The 19,144-nt window shown below is 41.1% G+C and overlaps 1 pseudogene; it reads left to right on the top strand.

The window, feature by feature from the left end:
- The first annotated feature begins 18,044 nt into the window (after window positions 1-18,044).
- Window positions 18,045-18,940, top strand: LOC102874258 (annotated as a pseudogene).
- Window positions 18,941-19,144: the final 204 nt, after the last annotated feature.

Here is a 19,144-nt window from a genome sequence, read left to right as displayed (position 1 = left end):
GTGTCCTTTGGACCAGGATCCTTGCACTGAGAAACTCCTAGACTCAGGAAGATTGTTGCTAAGACATATGGAGACCTCCAAGGACCCAGAGATGCTGAAAGGAGATGAGAACTGTTCATGGAGCTGGTGCCCTTGATTTGTACTTCTAGATTCTGAACTGTGAGAAAAGAAATGAAATTCATGTTTGTTAGAGCCATTTGCTTGTGGTATTTCTTTTGTAGCAACAGCACTATGTAATTAAAACAGAATTTGGTTATTGTAGAAATGATATAAATGTGTTATATCAATATTATATTTATTGATGCTGATAGTTGTTATATAAGAAAATAGCTTTGTTCTTAGGAAATATACACTTAACTACATAAGGTTAAAAGAACTGGATTTATGAGCTTGTTTCCAAATAGATCAGAAAGTGTGTGTGTGTGTGTGTGTGTGTGTGTGTGTGTGTGTGTGTGTGTGTATACGCACACACAGAAGGGGGAGGAAGAAAATCAAATGCCCGAAATGTTAACAACCAATTAGTTTGGGCAAAGGATTTACAAGTGCTCTTTGTACTAATATTTTTGCAATTTTTCTGTAAGTTCCATATTTTTTTTAAAAAAGAATTCTTTTAAAAAGGCAAGTACCACACCATTTTTTGATTCAAGAAACCAACTGTTTGGTAACTAAATGGAGTATTTCCAGCATAGTAAAATGATTTATGTATCGGAAAGATGGTGTTTTCAGTGTATATAAAAATTGTAATGACACCAAAGCTCGTCTCATGAAAAGAAGTTATGTGTAGCACAAATGGTTAAGTACGCAACTGTTAGCTGATAAGTTGGAAATTTGAATCCACCTAGAGGCACCTCAAAAGACGAAAGGTTTAAAAAGTCACAGCTTTGAAAAGCTTACTTCTTACTGTTAGGTGCCGTCAAGTTGAGTATGACTCATAGCAACCCTATGAACAACAGATCTGAACCTTGTTCTACCCTGTGCCATCTTTTTACTTACTGACACACTAGAGCCCATTGCAGCAATCACCATGCCAGTTCACCTGGTTGAGGGTATTCCTTTCTTTCTCTGACCCTCCATCCTTCCAAGCATCCTTTTCCAAGGAATAGCACCTCCTAGCAACATGCCCATAGCATGTGAGGCAAAGCCTCAGCATTCTTGCCTCTAAAGAGCAACTGGCTGCACCTTCTCCAAGATGAATTGTTCAGTGCTCTTCTCTAACATCACAGCTCAAAGGCATCGCTTCTTCTTCTGTCATCTGTATTCATTGTCCAGCTCTCACATGCATAGCAAATGATTGGAAAGACCATAGGAAAAACCTATGAACACTAAAGGGAAACCTTACTATATGATGTCTCTTTGAGCCATAATTGTCTTAATGGCAATCACCAACAACAGTTTCATTAGCCTGCTGGGAGATGTAGAGTCAGGGCCCGTCAGGAACCGTGAAAAGCCTGAAGATGTCAAGTGAAGAATAAGGTTACTGCAGCCCTGATTACTGAGACTTGCCACATGGAAGTGAAGTCAGCATTGTTCTGTGATACTCCATGTTTGGGACAATGGACCCTTCCAAGAGATTGTTCCATTGTGGAGCGTCAGGATCTGGATTCTCCTCCTCCACTAGGGCCCTAAATTCTTTGCTGCACATAGCCCAAGGACCATGATGGACTACAAGTTTAGGTTGGTTTTTCCCACACTGGGAACTTCCACCTCCATCAGGACCAAATTAAAATGATATTGACTTGTTTTATTATTGTTGTTATTAGGTGCTGTTGAGTTGATTACGAGTCATAACAACTCTGTGAACAACAGATCTGAAACTCGCCCAATCTTGCACCGTCCTCATTACCTCTGTCATACTACAGTCCATTGTTTTAGTCACTATGTTGATTTATCTCATTAAGGATTCTTGAGATGGGGAAAGGATTTTTATTTGATTTCCAGTTTGATTACTTAGTATGTAAGTCCTGCACCATCAATGACACTTGTAAATTTGTGCAAAAGAATTTTATCTTTCCTGGAAAAAGAATTTTAAAATTCATCACACCTTTCTCCCTCACCTTTAGTGTCTGATAAATTATTTTAACAAATATCCAGTTATCAGGAGAAAGAAATAATTTTTTTTCTCAGAAAATAAACACATTAAGTTGCTGGTTCCTACTGGGGGAAAGTATGTTAGTAATTGTGCAATGAGAAAACACTTCCATATGCATTGCTGAGAAAATCCTTGGAGTTAAGATGTTAGTATATATAGATGGGTGATTGTAACTCTATTGCCATGAAAAGATATCATGTTTTTTTTTTAAAAAAAAGGATCTTTCTCTCTTTCACTGACCTACCTTGCCTGGCATGGTCTCTCTCCAAAGACTGATTTCCTTTGAAAATATGCCCAGAATAAGTGGGACATAGTTTCACTATCCCTGCCTCTAAGAAGCACTCTGGTTGCATTTCCTTCAGGGCAGATCTGTTTGTTCTTTTGGTAGTCCATGGGATAATCTTCACTAAAGCCCAATTCAAAGGCACTGATTCTTCTTCCGTCTTCTTTATGCATTGTCCAACTTTCAGATGCATATGAAGCAATTGACAATGGATTTTTTTTGCATTATCTGAAATTTTTCTTATAATGTGTGAAACACTTCTAGGATGATGGGTTGAATTTAAATTAAATGAGCTGAAACACCAGTATGGTGAACATGGAATATGAGAATGTTATCTTCTGAGTCCACCTAAGTGACTTCCTACACATCTTCGGAATTGAGCTCCAATTTCACTTTTGGGGACTGCATTCTTTGCTCCAAGACATCTCTTCCTACTTCTCAACATCCAGGTTCATCTCATGGCCCTTGCAAACTTTGTGCAGTCTATAATTGAGGTGCCCACCTCTTTACTTTATGGTAAGTCTCAGCTGGACAAATTAGATATTGATAAATAGAAAAACTGGAAGGGGACTAAGGGGACTAAAGTAGCTATCATTGATTTTTTTCTTTTTTTAAAAAAATAATTTTAATGAATGTTTACAGAGACTTAGGGTTTCCATTCATTCACAGTTGCACTTTTCTCCCTGCCCACCCCTTTCTCCCCAGTTCACTCTTCTCCTTGAAAAGTAAAAGAAAAACTCATTGTTATTAAAAAGTTACATCTCAAAGGGATGGATCTCCCTCTTTGAAAGGAAATTATGGAAGAGAAACCTCATTGATTTTTTAAATGTCAGATATTTACTTTAGTATCCTGGTGAATTATTTTGAAATGCCCAGACTCCTAAGTGCACGAGAAAAATTCCTATCTGGTGACAATATAAAAATAGCTCCTTAGCTTTTAGGCTGTAATTACATACTTTAGCTACTGTACCCTCCTGTCAGGGAGCTATGGTGGCCTAGTCAGTAGGGAGTTGTGATCCTAACCCAAGGACTGGGCCTCGTTGGTGGTTCAAATCTCCCAGTGACTCCGTTAGAGAAAGATAAGCAATCTCCCCCGTGTGGCTTACAGCCTCCAAAAACCTGCTGGAGGATCAGCTATGAGTCGGTTTTGACTCATTGGCATTGAGACAAAGACCCTACCACGTTTGAACTCTTCAGAAACAAAAGAAACAATGGCCATGCTAGGTTAGGAGTTCATGATTGAGTCATCTGGACCCGCCTACAGGGCCAGAGCCGCTGTGACTGAGGCTGTGCAGGATGAGGAGGTAATGAAGGAGTTGCTCTATCTCTCCAAAGAACTTCTTTTCACAAAGTAAACCTTTCTTTTCCTTGCTCTATTTTGGAGATTTACCAGCAGTTTTAGATTAGAGGGCCTTAAACATCTTGACTGGAAGGAGGAGTGGCATCCACTTCCGTAATAGCTTGCCTCCGGAAACCCTGTGAACCTGGAGAGAGGACGAGAGACACCCAAGCGTTGAGGACTCTCCTTCATGCGCTCGGTATGAGTCGCCTGCGACTCCATGGCACTTAACAACAACAACAACAATCTTGAATGATGACACTGTTAACCAGTGGCTGGCAGGTTGATCCAGCCCGTGGTGACCTCATATGTGTGACATCACAACTATGCATCCCAAGGCTTTCAGTGGTTGATTACTTTTTTTGAAGGGTACTTTCTTCAAGGGCACCTCTGTGTGAACTTTAACCTCCAGTCTTCTGTTTGGGAACCCAGCACATTTTAGATATTTATTCTACCCAGGGCCTCCATGGCCCCTTTACCAAATAAAACCAAACCCACTGCCGTAAGTTGATCCTGTCTCATAGAATACTGAAGGACAGTGTTGAAACATAGGGTTTCCGAGGATATAAATCATAATTTAATGGCTGTTTGTGGGAAAAAAAGTCATACATGTAAATGAAGCAATGTTTTAATTTAATTTTCACTAAGCATGGCTCTTTATATTATAGGTTATGTCCATTTATTTGGTCCTGCACAAGTTCTTGGACACTGGGATCATATTCATTTCCACAGCCCTCTGTGTAGCTCTATTTAGCTCCAAAAGTAAAAGGATACTTGTATTTAATATAATAAAATACCTATGAATCTTGTTGTTGTTGTTAGTTGCCATTGAGTTAATTATCACTCATAGTGATGCTATGAACAACAGATTTGACTCCTGTCCTATCCTGTGTCATCTGCACCATCTGTGATTGAATGGAAAATCAGCTCTGAAAACTTTCACTCAAATAACAATTAAGTAAAAAGTTTAAATGAATAACAATATAGTGGCTTAGTGGTAAGGAATTGTATTGTCACCCTAAAGGCAGGAGTTTTGAATCCACCAGCTGTTGCATAGGAGAAAGATAGACAGTCTTGTGCATTTTACTGCTTCTGAGAACCCATTGGAGTATAGGTTATGAGTTGATGATTCTGACTTGAGGGTTGTTGTTGTTAAGTACTGTTGAGTCGTAGACGACTCATAGAGACCCTATGAATGAAAGACCTGAACACCTGTGTAGCTTTCATCGTTTCTCCAAGTTCATGGAGTTCCCAGGGGCAAGCTGTTTCAGAAGTGGATGCCGCTCCTGCTTCCAAGCTTGTTTTAATGGGGAAGTTCCACCAAACACTGTCCACCGTGGGTAACCATGATCACATATGACACATCAGCGTCACAGTTTTTAGCGTCACAACAACCACGATTTACCTCTGTACAGCAAATGGACAGGCCGGTGCTGTACCACTTAGAAGAATGTTTGACCAAAAACAATTAAAACCAGGCCAGAGGGTTGCTGATTCAAGTCATTCACCTTTGACTTGGTAGCATCACTTTCTATCCACTAGGCCAACAGAGCTCTCTCCATGTTGTTGTTAAGTGCCGTTGAGTGATAGATGACTCATAGCAACCCTATGAACGAAAGACCTGAACCCTTGTATAAATTTCATCATTTCTCTCTGAGGAATATTTTGTAATCTTTATATAGCCTTCAGTTACCCAAACATGTGCTTTAAGAAAAGACTAGGGCTTAATTACAAGGAGAAAAATTACATTTGCTGGGAGTAGGGCAGAGCGGCAGTGACAACAGAGTGGCATTTCAACCTAACTGGCTTAGGGTGAATATTCCTCTTTATATTAGTCCGTGTCTCCTCCCAAGATGCCCCCTTTGAACCTCATGCATAGTATTGCACTACATCTTGCTCACAGTAAATAATAGAATATCCCTTTAATGTTTGTTTATTTGAGAAGCTTTTTCTTACTTAACCTTATCCTTTTGGTTTGGCTCACATATTATTCTTCACACAAGCTGGCTTTTTCCTATGAATTAATGATTTGTTTCTGAAATATTTTAGCATTATCCACTTCAGGGTTTTGATGAAAGCCAAGGTTGTGATAAGGTTTATTTCTGTGTGTAACAACATGAGGAGTCCGTGGGTGATGCAAATGGTTTCGTGCTAGGCAGCTACCCAAGAGGATGGCGTTCGAGTCTATCCATAGTTTCCTTGAAGTTAGGCTTGATGATCTCCTTCTCATAGTCTCTTATGATCAGAAATATTTGTGATCAGTGTTCATATTTTGGTGATCAGTATTCTATTAGGATATGAGTGCCTGGATTCTTACCGAGTAAAATTTGCTTAGGTGAAGCTTATTTAATAAATAATGTAGAATAAAGCATCAGGGCACTGAAAGGATAACACTATCTGAGATGCATTCTTTTTGCTGTCTTGACTATGAGAGTGACAGGAGGGTGATGATATTAACAATTTTGTAATCATCAGCTGAATATCCTGCTTGTGGGTGTTTTGTTGTTGCACATTTGTGATGCTGGTTACAAAGGGAGAATAGGTATGAAACCAGTCACAACTGGAAGCCTATAGCTTTATCTGAGAATTTTAATTTCTGGTAGTCTATCGGGAGCTGCTAACACTAAGACCAACCCTTGCTGATGGTTTATGTCCATCAACTGCTCTGGGAGAGGAAGAAGGGCATTCTCTTCCAGCCTCCCAAATAATCACTGGAGGGTCAGCTTTGAGTCAGTTCCTACTTGGTGGCAGTGAAGTCTGGTGGTGAGACGTGGAAGGGAGAAAAGCAAAGAGAAGGCCTTGCCCTTGGTATCTGTGGTATCATCTGACTCCTCGGTTGGAAGGTGCGTCCCTTTAAATGATCATCTCCAAAGTGCTAAAGAGCAGTGATGTCATTTTAAAGACTAAGATGCATCTGATTCAAGTCATGGTCTTTCCAGTTACTTCCTATGGCTTTGAAAGGTAGACAATGAGTAAGGATGACAGAGGAAAAATTGATACCTTTGAATCATGCTGTTGGAGAAGAGTACTGAATATTCCATGGACTTCCAAGAGAACAAACAAGTCTGTCTTGGAGAAAGTACAGCTATACTGCTCCTTAAATGCAATTGTGGTGATCCTTCGATGCAGGAGTGGTGAATCTTTGTTCCATATACTTTAGGCCTGCTGTCAGGCACGGCCAGTCTTTGGAAAGGGATATCATGCTAGGAAAGGTGAAGCATCAGAGAAAGAGAGGCATCCCCTTGACAGGATGGACTGACACTGTGATTTTAACAATGGCTTGAGCGTATCAGCGATCGTGAGAATGGCACAGGGTAGACTGAGGTTCAGATCTGTTCGTAGGATGTCTCTGAGCTGCATCGACATGATGGCACCTAACAGCAGTAACACATTATAATGCAGGAGTGTTGGTGGCTTGCCACTACTAGGATGACTGCTGCATCGTCTTTATGTGAAGCAGAACCTAAAAGATTTGTAACATTGCTAACTGTGTGGCTGTTCTCTGGCATCTTTATTCCAAGAAACTCAGTGATATGTGCACAGTTGCACTGTAATTCTCAACTTGGCACTTACTGCCCATGTATTACTTCAGTTTGTATCTATTATGTCCTAAAGGGTTGGGTGGTTTAGAGTTGCATCCCACACGGGAAGATGTGCCCAACAGGAACCTCTTCACCTGATTTGAAGCTGGGCTCTAAGTGAGTCGTGTTTCAGTGATTACTATTCCTTGTCATCTGGCTCCAGGCTGTAGTCCACAAAACCATGAAGTAAAAAAAGTCATCACATTTTTAAATGGACTTTCCCCCCCACTGCTTCTCATACTTCGAGGAAACTTGCAGAGATAATTAATAATGGGCACCTGCATTAGATTAGTAATTCCCAAAGTGTTTCCCGGAGATTTCCATTGTTTTGATATATTTCCCAAAAAAAGATGTTTGTGGACAAATCACTTTGGAAGTTATTTTGTCATCTGTTTCTGACAGTGCATATTGTGGCCAGTCACCATTTTGTAACAAGGCACCTTAGTCTGTGAACAGGTCTAGGAGTTCTAAAGTAAAGATAGATGTTTTATTTATCTGAGTGTCCCCTAGCCTTGTCTTTCCTGCACACTTTTCCAGAATGACATTTCCTAACTTCCTACAAAGCAGGTACACACTTGGCTCATTATATTGTGTGTTGACTAGGTTATGGCTTTTCACAAAGTGAAGTGCTATGGAAACCCCACGTGAGCAACTCTGTGGGTACCATTTACCCAACAGCATATGCTCACGTCATGTCTCTGTATCACTTTTCATCAGTATCAAACTATACAATTTTTAAAAAAAATTGTTTTACTATTAATTTTAATGAAAATTTACAGAGACTTTGGATTTCCATTCATTCATTCTTGTACTTTTTTCCTTGTCCCCCCAACCACCAGTTTGCTCTTCTCTTTGAAAAGTAAAAGAAAAATTGTTTCATTGTTATACAATCCTTCCCCCCAAGTCCACTCGTTCTGGACTCCTGTCATGACAATACCTCATTACAGTGATGAGAGAGAGAACTGTTATTTAAAATTTTTTGAAATGCAATTGCACACTTAATAGACAACTTTATAGTGTCTACATAAATTTAATATGCATTGGGAAAACAAACCAAATGACTTGCTTATTGTAATATTGTAGTACTCTGGAATCAATCCTGCAGCATGTCCAGGATTTCCTGTAGGTCAGACTAATGTCCACAGTGCAACCTTGGGAACCCTGATTTTGAGTTTGATTTCTGCCCTTCAACAAGCAGTCATTTGCCAAATCAGTATTTGTCAGTCTTTGGTTGAGAGCATCAAAGAAATTACAGACAATACTGATACCCATGACTGTCCTGAGATTCTGCACATCTGGGATGGTTATCAGTTACCTACATTTTAAATAAACTCCACCCATAGTCTTAGAAGGCAATTGCTGTTCTTGGAAGTGATCTCTTGTTTCTTTCCTATAGTGCTGCAATAGGAGTCTCTGCTGTAAAACTTGCGTTGATGTTAGTTTAGTGTTTAAAGAAAACTGGTGTGATGTGATGGCTCAGAGGTCCTGGCCTCTCTGGAGTTCACCTTGCAGCTGTGCAGGCTGGTTTTGGTATGCTGCTATTGCATGTGTAGATTCGGAGGTTTATCAATCAAACAGACAAGCCACCCCATCCACCCAAAAAAGGAAAAAACCGGAAACAAAGTTGTTTGTGTGTGTGTTTTTTTTAAATACCACCTCAAATGAATAAATAAGGAAAAAGTTGTTGCTGTCACACTGACACTGACTCGTGACAATCCTGTGTGTTAGAGCAGAACTGTGCAGCAGAGGGTTTTCCATGGCTAACTTTGTATTTCTCCTCGAGTAAACATTCTAGTCTTTTCTTCTACAGTCTCTCTGGAGGAGCTCTAACTGCTAATCTTTTGGTTGCTAGCCAACCTGTTGGTTGTTTGCAATTAGACATTTGTCCCATGGAAGGACTTTTCCTTGAAGATCATGAAGAAGTCGTGAAGAGGACGACCATTATTGAGAGTTCTGTTCCCAGTCTCCTCAAAAAGAACTGTGACAGAGACATGCAACCCTGCTTTGTCAGTAAAACAAAGACTTTGGTAAAAACAAAGGCTGACCTGAATCTCTTTGGAGAAATTCGCTTTCTTATGAGTCCATTCTATGCTTAGTAATTGGACATCCTCTAGAATCTCTTTTCCTTGGCATCATGTCATGAGTAGACAGGTTGGAATCAGCTCAATAAGATTAGTGGGTTTTTATAGTTACCACTCAAGTATGAGTCCAGGGATAATAACATGGTGTGGCACAGCCAAAGGCTTCCCTTCTGGTTCTTTCCAAGAAAGGACCTAGGGGAGAGTGCAGACCTCCGGAACCAAGTCAGGGAAATCTACTTTGCTGCAGTCATCTCTCATAGATTGTGGAAATTGGCAACTAGCTAAATATTAATTTGATAGGAGAGTTAAGCTGTGTGTCAATGCACATGCAAGTCAAGCTGTGTGATGATGCATTGTGACGATGCAAATGAGATGTGCGATAAAGACTAATTGTGCCTTTTCTTGTTGAGTCCTGTGTGGTCACTAGCCTGGACACAGAAATTATGCAAATAACTACTATTACTGTTTTTTAAGGACCATCTAGTTGGTTCTGACTCATAGAAACTATATGTACAACAAAGGAAACATTGCCAGTCCTGCAACATATTCATAATCGCTGCTGTGTTTGAGCCCATTAAGGCAGCCCCCTTCTTATTTGTGATTGGAGGAGAGAAACATAACTCACTTTACATTCTTATGGGTCTTGTGAAGTGATCTATCTTGTTGTTGTTATGTGCCATTGAGTTGCTTGCGACTCATAGTGATCCTATATACAACAACTCTGAACCCTGCTCCATTCTGAGTCGATTTCATTTTCTCTGACACACCTACCTCCATTCTCGCATTCACTGAATCAGTCCATCTCATCCAGGGCCTTCCTCCCATGTGCTTTCCCTCCACTCTTCCAAGCATGAAGTCCTTCTCTAAGGACTGGTCCCTCATGACAACATGAGCCGAAAGAGGAGGAAAGCAATTCCAGTATACTTGCCAATGTTTCAAGCACTATTAATTTATTTAAGGATCTGTTTCCCTCATTTGTTCTTTACAACAAGCTTGAGAAGTACTTACCATTTTAGAGAGAAGACATTGAAGCTTAGATATATTAAATGAACTGTCCAAGATTACACAACCAGAGAGTTGTTAGAACTAGAATTAAAATTGAAACTTATTTGGTTCACAAGTCCACTTGGTGTTCAGCTACCTACAGCTGGTATTTATGTCAGTGTTAACATCACCTCTGGGTTCTGAATGCCTTCTTTGCTGTGGAACTGGGTAAGAAACTTTTAATTCTGATAAGAGAGATAGATAGATATAGAAATAGAGAATTAGAAAGAAAAGAGAATGACCGAGACTACAGTGCCTCGGGCAGGTGAGTGCTTTCTGTCACCAGATATTATTCTGGGACAGACACTCTAAGCAAACAATATGCTAGTAACTTGGAAGAGTCATTAATTTATCTCTGATGAGTATATTCTGTTTATACCACTTTAGATTTTATAAGTAAGCAATTGGTTTTTGAATAGGCAGTTAATGTTTTTCACTTAACGTTTTTCATCTCACGTCTAGAATTTAGTGGCATTAGCTGGAATTTAATTATGGCATCAGCAATTTCCTGGAAGAAATGGACTATCACTGTGTGTTATAAAAGGAACATTAGCAAAAATAAATATTAATCCAAGGTTAACTGTTAAACTGAGCTCTCTCTTAATTTACAAGCCAAGCTAAGCTTCATTCAGTCAACAAAATTTAACAACAGAAAGTTATTTGAGCTGTTTGACATGCCAATATGAAAATCACCATAGACTTGCAAAACAGCAGTATGAGTAATATTAACCGGCTTCATAACTTAATTACAGAGTACCAAATAATACTGCCTGGGGAGCCACATGACTATTAACTGCCAGGTTGAAGTATCACAGATTTCTGAGATGTGAACTCTGGGAGGTGAGAAATCACTTCTTTTGACTATTATGTTCTACAGATTAATAAAATCCCAGAAATAAGTGATTTTTGAAAAGTCTCAAGGCTGATGAGTTTTAAATTTTGTCTCTTCACAGTGCTGCCTTTCATGGGCTCATTTTTCGGGCACACGTAAGCCAAGCCTATTCATGTGGCTGTTAGGCTTGGCCCTGTTTATGCTGCTTCTTCCTGTTGTTATTTGATCAAAATCGAACCGTGTGAGCACATACCCTGGAAAGCTGCAGACTGTTGGGTGATGGTTGTCAGTGCTCAGCCTTATTAATCTGAGTCCTCTCAAAACCCAAAATGAGAGCAAGTGGCCAACAGAATTTGGAAACCTCTGAAATATTCATCCAGTTGCTTAGCTACCACAGAGCAATCATTGGCTCTTTGCTGACAGTTTCAGCCAAATGGGGAGGCTGTATGGTTTGTCTCGTGAGAGATGGCAGGGGAGCAGCTAGAGAGCTTAAATAAGCGGAAACTGAATGCCTGCAAATGAGCATGATTCCGAGTAAGGTCTATTATAAAAGTAATTGTGTTTGTAGCAAGTGATCATTTTAGAGGAAATCTAATGCTGCTCACAGCTGTTGTGTGCTGAGTTACACCTGCTAATTATTATCAGAAGAGCCTTGAGAAATTTAATAGTATGGTAAGTTGGCGAAAGGGTCACTTTGAATGGAATAAAAGAAACTTTTAATTTTTTTGTAAGGGACATAAAAATTTATCCATACTCCCTACTTTTGGGTTATGTTCTGCTTAGATTATAACTTTCCTTCCAAATTGTAGCTATCCTTGTCATTGACTTCCATGAGGCATCAAACATGCTCTATTTCAGTCACCAGGACTTACAAGTGAGAAATCATTTCAAGTTTCTCAAACTTTATAGCAAAACCTATAAAAGTGGGTGCCTTTTTCAAGAGTTCATGTGCTGGTTGAGGCCTTTTCTATTGTAAGTGATAGCAAACCAAACAGGAATGTTCTTGTTTATATAAATGTGCAGGGATGGCTTGCTCTGAGTCTCTTATCTCTTGGCTCTGCTCTTTGTGTTAGCTTCATTTGCTGGAAGGGAATGTGGCTAAATCTCAGCCTTCTCAGCCAGCACGTCCTGAGATCGATGCTTATTCACTCTGATTGAGTCCGGTGTACATCGTCAGCTAGTCATGGAAAAACCCAAACCCATTGCTACTGAGTCAATTCTGACTTGCAGCCCTCTTCCATCAGGTCTCTGAGGTTCTAAATCTTTAAAGGAAACAGCGGCTCACCCTTGGAGTAGCTGGTGGATTCGAAGCACCATTTGATGAGAGCAGAGGTTACACACTGTTACCAAGGATCTTCAGCCCATCTCAGTGGGCAAGACAATCAAACTACAACAACAACAACAAAAAGCAGCCCACTACCGACAAGTCTGTTGATTCTAGCCACCTTGTAGGACAGAACGCAATTGCTCCAAAGCTGTAAATCTTGTTTGAAGAAGAACTGTCACATTTTTTTCTCCCACAAAAAAAACAGCTGGTGGATTTGAATCATAATCCTTTGGGTAGCAATGGAATGCTTCATACACTGTGCCATCAGGACAAGGTTGTTTTTTTTTTTAAATTTTCTGCTAGTTTATTTACTTTGAATACATTGTTTTCAAGAACAAATTCTTTCATCCCCCCACCCAACAAATTGTACAACCCCATGATTAATCCCCCCTACCCCTGAGAAGGTATTTCTTAAAAGTGGTCAAACCCCAAACCAAACCCACTGTAATGGCGTCGGTACTGACTCATGGGGACCTTTTATCAGGTTTCCACAGTTTTCACAGGAGGAGTCTGCCTGTCTGCCTTCTGCAGAGCAGCTGCTAGATGTGAGCCGCCAACCTTTCTGTTAGCACTATGCCACCAGAGCTCTTTTACAGAGGACAGGGAAGTGAAATGGCTCATCGGTTTAATTCTAGATTATGCGACTTTCTCCATTTGCCAAGCTATTTTCCTCAACAATGTACTACAAAAATGCTTACATCAGTAGATGTTCTCGGGATCTTTAAATTAAAATGTCAGGATTCTAAAGGGGAATAAGCAACTTAGGTCTTCTTATCCGTGATCTACACACATTACATTGTTCTTAATAGACATAGAGGTTTTCTGGGTCCAGTAGTGATCACTGTTGAAATGGAGGCCTTGGCTTTTTTCCTCCCCGGTAAGTTTATTCCGTTGGTTTCTTTGAATCATCTGTGACATCTCTTATCTCCTTACTCTCCTGTGCTATTATTTACTATGTCGATACCTAAAATACCAATCAATGGGTATATATTGTTACTGATAAGTGCATAGTAACAACTGTGATATTTTTGAGGTGAGGTGTGTGATATGGCAGTTATAGTTTCAAGCCTTACTTTTCTGTCTCAAAGTTTCAAGGAGTCGCGTGGTTAAAGGAATCTTTGCAATAGAGCCTGGGCTGATTCCTTTGTTCTTAGGTGCTGCTAAGTCAACTCTAACTCTTAATGAGCCTGTTAGAATGAAACCCTACCTGAGCCTCCACCACCCTCACAGGCTCTGCTTAGCATCAGTCCACCCATCTCACTGAGGCTCTTCCTCTTTTTCACTGACTCTCTTCTTCATCTGATACAGGCCATGGTCTTTGCAATCACTTGTTATGCATCAGAGAGCTGGACAATGACTAGGGAGAATAGAAGGAGAATTGATGTTTTTGAGCTGTGGTGTTGGAGAAAAGTATTGAGGGTACCATGGACTGCTAGGAAAACAAACAGGTTCATCCTGGAAAGGGCCAAACCAGGCGGCTCCCTGGAGGCAAGGATTCTGAGGTTCCATCTAACATACTTTGGACATGTTGAAGGAAGGACCAGTCCTTGAACAGGGACATCATGCTTGGGAGGTTGGAGGGTCAGCGCAGGAGGGGAAGGCCCTCTATGAGGTGGATTGATTCAGTGACTGGGGTAATTGGGATGGGTGTGTCAGAGACGGTGCGATTGGCACAGGACAGAGCAGAGTTTAGGGCTGTTGTACATAGGGTCGCTATGAGTCACAAGTGACTCGATGGAACATAACAAAAACAACAATAACTCTTCTTTCCCAAGCATAACATGCTTCTCCAGGCATTGGCACCGTCTGGTAACATACCAAAGTGTGTAAGATAAACTCTCACCATTCTTACTTCAAAGGAACACTCTGGCTGGGTTGGTAAATGACTATAATACATATATTTTAAAGTTTTGTGTTTGAATCCTGTTAACTATTCTGTTACTTATATTTTTATAAGTTGTCAGAAGAACCGTAGTAAATTTCTGAATCTCTTAACATTATGATGAGCTCCCCAATCTTAATTAACTACCCAAAGCAGCGTTTGTGTCTACATGTTGAGAGTGATCGAACCATGTTGCTGTTGTTAGGTGCCATCGAGTCGACTACAACTCAATAGTGATCCTCTGAGCGCATAGCAGAACCTTGCTCTGACCTGAACCTCGCACCGTCATCACGACCTCCGCCACGCATGCGCCCACTGCTGCAGCCTCTGTACCTGTCCTTCTTGTTGACAGTCTTCCTCTTTCACTCACCCTCTCCCTTTCTCACCACAATATCTTTTTTCAGAGACTGGTTCGTCCTGATAACATGCCCACAGTACGAGAGATGACGTTTCATTCTCCTTGCTTCTAAGGAGCGCCCTGGTTACACTTCTCCAAAAGTGATTTGTTTGTTCTTTTGAAAGTCTCTGGTACATTCAATACTCTTCTCCAGCACCACAATTCAAAGACATAAATTTTTCTTCAGTCATCTCATCCTTATTCATGATCTAACATTCAGTTACATGCAAAACAGTTGAAAATACCATAGGTTGGATCCCGTGTACTTTAGTTTTTAAAGTGACATTCTTGCCCATTAGCATTTTTTTCTTGATCCTTGGCATCATATTTTCCCAGTACAGCATGTCTTCTGATTCATGATTACTGCTTCTAAGGGTGTTGATTGTGAACTCGAATAAAAGGAAAAAATTAACACCTTCAGTCTTTTCTCTATATATCACGATGATGCCTATTGTTTAGTGGTGAGAATTTTCATTTTCTTCATATTGAGATGTAGTCCTTTTTGAAGGCTGTAATCTTTGATTATTTCAGCTAGAGCTCTCCTTAGAGGTAAGAATCACAAATACTTTGGGCATGTTGTTGGGAAGGGCCTATTATCTGGAAAAGGATGTTGTGCTGGGGAAGATGGAAAGGTCAGGGCAAGAGAGAAAGACCATCAGCCATGGATTGACACAGTGACTGCAGCAGTGGGCTCAAGTATGTCAGAAATGGTGAAGATGGTCCAGGATAGGACATCATTCAGATCTGTTATTCAGAGGGTCACTATGGGTTGTACTCAACTCAGTGACACCTAACAACAACTTGTCTGTGGTGCTCTCTGAATTCTACTTTTTCTTTCCTAAGTGGAAGGAGATTGCCAGAAAATGTGCCTAGCTTCTTAGCAACGCCTTAATCTTTCTTTGCTTGTTCTCTTACACACTCAGTTTTGCATTCTACATATGTCTCAAGTTCCAATGTGCGCTGAATATTGGATTCATTCAGCCTTTTCACTAGGACCTTGTGTCCTCAATTTCTGGCTATACCGGTAGTTCTGAATTCTTCTCTGCCAGCTCCCACTGCCCATCCACTTCCCCAGCCCATTGAGAATGAAGATGAGTGAGAATGTGAAGATGCCATGGGATAGGGCAGTGTTTCATTTTGCCAGGTCATATAAATTGAAATTGACTTTGTAGCATAGATTTTACTTTATGAAAGGGGATTCTTAATGATCTTGTGTTACTGTAATACAAATACCAAAAGTAGATAGCTTCAGAGAATGGAAATACATCTGCTCATAATTCTAGAGGCTAAAAGTCTAAAGCAAGGTCTCAGCCATATTTATTTCTTCCTTGTTGGTGGACCTGGGAGCTCGTTGGCTCTTTGGCTTTTCACCTGTCTTCTCTTGGTGCATGTTTGTCTTTCCTGATTTATTTTTTTAATAATTTCCAAATAACGTAATTTACTAATCCACTTTACATTGGCAAGGCCTTATTAACACAGCAAAGGAAAAGCCCTATTTCTAGATAGGAGTCCATCCACAGGAACAAGACTTATTTTGGGGCTATATAATTCATTCCTTAACAGAAGCAAGATTATTACAATAAATTGTAACTTTAGTGTAATATGATATGCACCATTTGGGTTTATTAATTTACCCCCCCCTCCTCCTTCCTTACTGAACGTAGTAGAAGCTGGAGATATTGCTTGAAAATAGACATAATCTTTGTCTTTGGGGATCTTACAACTTAGTAGTAGAGACAAATGCCTATATTATAACTCTGTCTAAATCTATGTATTTATAAATTGCAATGCTACAAAATAAATAACTATGAGAAACACTTAAGAGGTTAATTTAGACTTCAGCATAGGTTTTAGAGAACTTGAACCTTTGAAAGTGTTAACTGGGACCTACAGACAGAATAGTAATTAACAAGGTAAAGAAGAGAGGACAGAGAATTTTAGAATAAATAGTATGTGTACAGAACCTGATTTCTTTGGAAACTGACAAAATGTCAGTGTGGCTTTGAGGTCCATAGATAGAAGTTATGTGGGGGTGAGGGAGAAGAGAATGGTGTGAGAGATAAAGGGGAGCTTTATCTGGGTCAGATCATGCTGGGGCATTTATACCATGCAAAGGATTTGGGATATTTCCCCCAACTGGTGTAGTAGACCACTGCAGGGTTTTGGATAGGAGAGTTTAATTTACAATGATAATCTAAGGATTGAGTGGATAATGGATTAGAGGTGGCCAGAATGGAAGCAGGGAGACCAGTTTAGAACTTGTTGCAATAGTTCAGGCCAGGATGATAATGGATCGGATCCAGATGATGACAGTAAAGATGGAGCAAGTGGGTAGATGTAATATTTCTTTCAGAATTAGAGTAAATAGAACCCTTTGGTTAGATGAAAAGGTGAATAATAATAGGGCTCCAGAATAATGCCACCTTTGTAAAATGGTACAACCATTCTGCAAGGCAGTTTGGCGTTTCCTCAGAAAGCTGAACATAGAAATTCCATATGACCCAGCTATTCCACTACTTGGAATATACCCTGAGAATATGAGAACTGAGGCACAAACTGATATTTGCACATCACTGTTCATAGCAGCATTATTCAACATCACAAGAACATGGAAACAGTCCAAATGTCCAGCCACAAATGAATGGATTGAGAAATTATTGTACATTTACACAATGGAATACTGTGCAGCTCAAAGGAGCAATAACTTTGCAAATTATTGCCTAACTTGGGAGGGACTAAAGAGCTTATGTTGAGTGAACTAACTCAGTCCCACAAGGATAAGTATTGTATAAGACTGTTATTGTAGAATGAGTATAAGGATCCAGGAGGGGTGGGAGAGGCAGGAAGCAAAGGGATGTGGATGTGCAGGGAGAGGAGGGATTAATCATTGGGTTGTACAGTTTGATGGGAGGGTGAGTGAAACCATCCAAGAGAGAAGGAGAGAGTCTTCAGGAACTCCCAGCATGTAAGAGTCTGGTACAAGAACTGAAGCTGGGAGAGGAGTGAAGAGATCAGTCAGAGAAGTTAAGGTCTACCAGGAGAGGGTGATTATCATGAAAACCAAGAGGGAAAGAGGGAGTGATCAGCATCCATCAGTGTATCTAGTTATTCGAGGGCTAAAAATGCCTTTTGAAATTGGCAAAGAGGAGCCCACCACCTTGAAAAAGAAGTGGCTGAGACGAAAGCATGATGGCTCTACCAGGCCCCGGCCCAGCTACTGGTGGCTCTGGGGAGGTGGATGAGCTGTTCAATATGAAGAATGTCTTCTACATCGGCAGTTGCCAAAAGTGCATCAACGAGTCCAGAGAGGCAGGCGGAGCGGGACATCTTCCTGTACTGAGCATACCTTGTACAGAGAAGTATAGCTTGGTGCTGGAGGAAATCAAGCCCTCCTCTGTCCCAGAGCTGCAGGCTTTGCACACGCTTGCCGAGTGCCTTGTCAGTGAGAGCCAGAGGGACGATATAGTGGCCCACCTGGACCAGGAGATGAACCGCAACATGGATGTGACCAACAGCACCTTCCTGTTGCTGTCCGCCTCCATCTACCTGCACGACGGGAACCCGATGCTGCGCTGCGGGCCCTGCATCAGGGTGACATCATCGAGTGCTCGGCCGTGATGGTGCAGTTCTTGCTGGAGCTGGACTGCTTGGACCAAGCCAGGAAAGAGCTGAAGAAGACGCACGAGCAGGACGAGGCCGCCACACTCACCCAGCTGGTCACTGCCTGGGTCACTCTGGCTGTGTGCGGGTGGTGACAAGTTACAGAATGCATGCTACGTGTTCTAGGAGCTCACCCACATGTGCTTGTCCGCCCTGTCCACCCTGCTGCTGCTCAGTGGTCAGGCTGCCTGCCACATGGCTCAGGTCCGCTGGGAGGACTCTGAGACCTCACTGCAGGAGGCACTGACAAAGACAGTGGCCACCCAGAGACACTGATCAACCTCATTGCCCTGTCACAGCACCTGGACAAATCTCCTGAGGTAACCAACTCCTTCCTGTCACAGCTAAAGGATTTCCATAGGTCCCACCCATTCATCAAGAAGTACCAGGCCAAGGAGAATGACTTTGACCAGCAAGTCCTGTAGCATGCTGTCAGCACATGAGGCTGTCCTGACCCCAACTACATCTGTGCATCCATCCCACCAGCACTCATCACTCCTAAACCAGATCCTGGATGTCTGGTCTGTGCACCCCCGTCTTCCATCAATAAACACACCTGACTGACACACCACACTCAACACCCCCCCAACCCCCTACCCAAAAAGAAATTGGCAAAGAGAAAATCTGGT

This window comes from Elephantulus edwardii, unplaced genomic scaffold (assembly GCF_000299155.1).
Source record: "Elephantulus edwardii isolate Elephantulus edwardi_28Jun2011 unplaced genomic scaffold, EleEdw1.0 scaffold00195, whole genome shotgun sequence".
Taxonomy (NCBI): domain Eukaryota; kingdom Metazoa; phylum Chordata; class Mammalia; order Macroscelidea; family Macroscelididae; genus Elephantulus; species Elephantulus edwardii.
The sequence above is the reverse complement of the archived record's forward strand: the minus strand, read 5'-3'. Positions and strand labels throughout refer to the sequence as shown.